The following is a 5,000-nucleotide window of genomic DNA, read 5'->3' on the forward strand; positions in this document are numbered from 1 at the left end:
CTTATCACGCACTACTCTCTGCCTGTAACAGGCACACAGACAATATGTAAGCACCAGCATGGAACAACACCCAGTGCATCCTCTCTGCCACATTAGACAATCCACACTATCATAACCAGACCGGGAGGTCCACTCGGAAAACAGAATATCCCACCCTTCCGACAACCACCATTGCTCAGCTAAGCCACCAACACCCACACATGTCCCAGACAGGGGTGCACCCAACATCACAATACTGCCTCCTGTCACACCACACAAACAATGGCAGGAATGAAAGACACAGGTCTGCCACAAGCATGGAATCAGAGCGCCGCCTGTTATGAGCCAAAGGTGCACCCTGACGTGGCAAATCAGATGATGCCGCAGTCATTTACTTACGATAATCACAATCAACAAACCGGGCCCCCCCCCCCCAAGTGCCTTAACCTAACCCGTATTGTACCTTAACCTAACCCGTATTGTACCTTAACCTAACCCGTATTGTACCTTAACCTAACCCGTATTGTACCTTAACCTAACCCGTATTGTACCTTAACCTAACCCGTATTGTACCTTAACCTAACCCGTATTGTACCTTAACCTAACCCGTATTGTACCTTAACCTAACCCATATTGTACCTTAACCTAACCCATATTGTACCTTAACCTAACCCATATTGTACCTTAACCTAACCCATATTGTACCTTAACCTAACCCATATTGTACCTTAACCTAACCCATATTGTACCTTAACCTAACCCATATTGTACCTTAACCTAACCCATGTTGCGCCTTAACCTAACCCATGTTGCGCCTTAACCTAACCCATGTTGCGCCTTAACCTAACCCATGTTGCGCCTTAACCTAACCCATGTTGCGCCTTAACCTAACCCATGTTGCGCCTTAACCTAACCCATGTTGCGCCTTAACCTAACCCATGTTGCGCCTTAACCTAACCCATGTTGCGCCTTAACCTAACCCATGTTGCGCCTTAACCTAACCCATGTTGCGCCTTAACCTAACCCATGTTGCGCCTTAACCTAACCCATGTTGCGCCTTAACCTAACCTATGTTGCGCCTTAACCTAACCTATGTTGCGCCTTAACCTAACCTATGTTGCGCCTTAACCTAACCTATGTTGCGCCTTAACCTAACCTATGTTGCGCCTTAACCTAACCTATGTTGCGCCTTAACCTAACCTATGTTGCGCCTTAACCTAACCTATGTTGCGCCGTAACCTAACCTATGTTGCGCCGTAACCTAACCTATGTTGCGCCATAACCTAACCTATGTTGCGCCTTAACCTAACCTATGTTGCGCCTTAACCTAACCTATGTTGCGCCTTAACCTAACCTATGTTGCGCCGTAACCTAACCTATGTTGCGCCTTAACCTAACCTATGTTGCGCCTTAACCTAACCTATGTTGCGCCTTAACCTAACCTATGTTGCGCCTTAACCTAACCTATGTTGCGCCTTAACCTAACCTATGTTGCGCCTTAACCTAACCTATGTTGCGCCTTAACCTAACCTATGTTGCGCCTTAACCTAACCTATGTTGCGCCGTAACCTAACCTATGTTGCGCCTTAACCTAACCTATGTTGCGCCTTAACCTAACCTATGTTGCGCCGTAACCTAACCTATGTTGCGCCTTAACCTAACCTATGTTGCGCCTTAACCTAACCTATGTTGCGCCTTAACCTAACCTATGTTGCGCCTTAACCTAACCTATGTTGCGCCTTAACCTAACCTATGTTGCGCCTTAACCCAACACACGTTGGGCCTTAACCCAACACACGTTGGGCCTTAACCCAACACACGTTGGGCCTTAACCCAACACACGTTGGGCCTTAACCCAACACACGTTGGGCCTTAACCCAACACACGTTGGGCCTTAACCCAACACACGTTGGGCCTTAACCCAACACACGTTGGGCCTTAACCCAACACACGTTGGGCCTTAACCCAACACACGTTGGGCCTTAACCCAACACACGTTGGGCCTTAACCCAACACACGTTGGGCCTTAACCCAACACACGTTGGGCCTTAACCCAACACACGTTGGGCCTTAACCCAACACACGTTGGGCCTTAACCCAACACACGTTGGGCCTTAACCCAACACACGTTGGGCCTTAACCCAACACACGTTGGGCCTTAACCCAACACACGTTGGGCCTTAACCCAACACACGTTGGGCCTTAACCCAACACACGTTGGGCCTTAACCCAACACACGTTGGGCCTTAACCCAACACACGTTGGGCCTTAACCCAACACACGTTGGGCCTTAACCCAACACACGTTGGGCCTTAACCCAACACACGTTGGGCCTTAACCTGCTCTGTAATTGTCATACGACGCGTTAAATTAGTGTAGTGTTGCCTAACTGCAACCCCCGCAATATAGTTTGCTACTCGCACTGCCCGGTCCCCAGAGTATCGCTTCATGTTAAACACCTTGCAGCTATACACTGTAATGCGGATGGCGGCAGGACGTACATGCTCAATGCCCTTCGCAGTTGTTCATTGGCATTCGCATGGCGAAGCACAGCCTACGTTGTGGTACGGCTTGTGGCAACTGTCCGCTGATGTTGTACGTCCAAATCACACACTGTACCGCACATTGGTCCTCATGTACTGAATGATACATCGTGGTACATGTGTGACCGTACCACGACTGCGCCAACAACGGCGAACCATACGGTCCAAATATTGTGCACTCAGCTACGTGTCGTCTCCCTATAAGAGCTGGATTGCAGTATGGTATGCCGTGGATGGCGATCAGCATGAGCCGTCTGTTGATGTAGTGGCGCGTGTTGTCAGACGTAGTCGTCTCTTCTCACACACCGTGATAGCATGGTGCACTGCGTTCCACATCTGCGACATGCGACAGAGGCCGGTTGACAGTCGTTCGCGCAATGGACATCGCATACGTACGGGGGCCACCTTCCACGTGTTCGCGAAGCGTGCACATGTTGTTGCGTGTATGTGGGCAGACATAGTGTGTCGTGACACCTGACACAGGCATGCAACAATCGTTGAATTTGCAAATGGCGATGGACGTCTACGTTTGCTGGTGACGTTACGCAAATGAAGAACTGGTAAACCGTTGTGGTGCGGTTGTTCTCGCTAGAGGTGAATCAGTGATGGCGACGATCGGTTGAGCTACCAACCGGTTGTTTCAGCGATACCCACCATGCCCACGAACGTGAATGGCATGTGGGTGTGAAGCGATACGCGGCGGTGGCTGGGTGGGACCGTCCCCGGCCGGTGAGGGGGGGCCTTCCGGCGTGCTGGCCGCGCGGTGCGTGGGCGCACGCGCTACAGCCGGCTGGTGGGGGCGGCCAGTGGCAGGCGCGCCGGCCGACGGAGGCGGCAGGCGGCGCAGCTGCGCGCCGGCGCACCCTGCACGCGGCGCCGTGCGGCCAAAGTAGGTCCTCGCGGGCCCGGTGCGAAGCGCGGTGGACATCTGCAGTGTGCTGGTCCGATTGAGGACTGTGTGCGCTGAGGATGCGCCGCCGCCCGGCGCTCGGCGCCGCGACGCCGTCTGCTGCTCGGTCGCCTCTGCGGTTCTCGCAGGTGGATTGTATCGCAGCTGTGCGGACGTGTTGGCGCGTGCGCTGTGCTGGGAGAGTTCGCTTCGGCACCCAAGTGGGGCTTTTGTCCTTCTGTGGCGCTGGCGTTGGAGCTGCCGGCCACCGTAGGTGGCGCGTGTTGTCTCCCGCCGGCAATGCCACGACAGCACGCTCCCGGGCCTCTGTCGGCAGCGGCAAGCTCAGTTGGGAGCACGGGTGGTCGCACCTAAAGCGTCTACTCGCCAAACTCCGGGCGATTGCGCCTCTCTCGAACCCGACCAAGTACTTAGGACGGCGCTGCGCGCCGCCGGGACCTGAGAGGGTTTCGAGGTGTATTGTGCAGGGGAGCTCAGCCTCCTCCTGTTTGCAGAATAATTGAGCGGACGCTTGCGTGTTCGCGCGGGCCCCCGGGACACACTCCCGGGCGGCCGGCTGCTCAGCTCTAGTTGACGCAGCTCCCTGGTTGATCCTGCCAGTAGTCATATGCTTGTCTCAAAGATTAAGCCATGCATGTCTCAGTACAAGCCGCATTAAGGTGAAACCGCGAATGGCTCATTAAATCAGTTATGGTTCCTTAGATCGTACCCACGTTACTTGGATAACTGTGGTAATTCTAGAGCTAATACATGCAAACAGAGTCCCGACCAGAGATGGAAGGGACGCTTTTATTAGATCAAAACCAATCGGTCGGCTCGTCCGGTCCGTTTGCCTTGGTGACTCTGAATAACTTTGGGCTGATCGCACGGTCCTCGTACCGGCGACGCATCTTTCAAATGTCTGCCTTATCAACTGTCGATGGTAGGTTCTGCGCCTACCATGGTTGTAACGGGTAACGGGGAATCAGGGTTCGATTCCGGAGAGGGAGCCTGAGAAACGGCTACCACATCCAAGGAAGGCAGCAGGCGCGCAAATTACCCACTCCCGGCACGGGGAGGTAGTGACGAAAAATAACGATACGGGACTCATCCGAGGCCCCGTAATCGGAATGAGTACACTTTAAATCCTTTAACGAGTATCTATTGGAGGGCAAGTCTGGTGCCAGCAGCCGCGGTAATTCCAGCTCCAATAGCGTATATTAAAGTTGTTGCGGTTAAAAAGCTCGTAGTTGGATTTGTGTCCCACGCTGTTGGTTCACCGCCCGTCGGTGTTTAACTGGCATGTATCGTGGGACGTCCTGCCGGTGGGGCGAGCTGAAGGCGTGCGACGCGCCTCGTGCGTGCTCGTGCGTCCCGAGGCGGACCCCGTTGCAATCCTACCAGGGTGCTCTTGAGTGAGTGTCTCGGTGGGCCGGCACGTTTACTTTGAACAAATTAGAGTGCTTAAAGCAGGCAAGCCCGCCTGAATACTGTGTGCATGGAATAATGGAATAGGACCTCGGTTCTATTTTGTTGGTTTTCGGAACCCGAGGTAATGATTAATAGGGACAGGCGGGGGCATTCGTATT

The 5,000-nt window shown here is 53.3% G+C and overlaps 1 non-coding gene across 1 annotated transcript in view; it reads left to right on the forward strand.

The window, feature by feature from the left end:
• The first annotated feature begins 4,012 nt into the window (after positions 1 to 4,012).
• The window catches only part of LOC124583190, a 1,910-nt gene continuing 922 nt past the window's right edge, over positions 4,013 to 5,000 (forward strand). Inside the window, exon 1 of the ribosomal RNA XR_006974066.1 lies at positions 4,013 to 5,000. This exon is cut by the window's right edge and continues 922 nt beyond it. This is a non-coding gene — a ribosomal RNA (small subunit ribosomal RNA).

The sequence above is a fragment of the Schistocerca americana genome, unplaced genomic scaffold (assembly GCF_021461395.2).
Source record: "Schistocerca americana isolate TAMUIC-IGC-003095 unplaced genomic scaffold, iqSchAmer2.1 HiC_scaffold_446, whole genome shotgun sequence".
NCBI classification, from domain to species: Eukaryota; Metazoa; Arthropoda; class Insecta; order Orthoptera; family Acrididae; genus Schistocerca; species Schistocerca americana.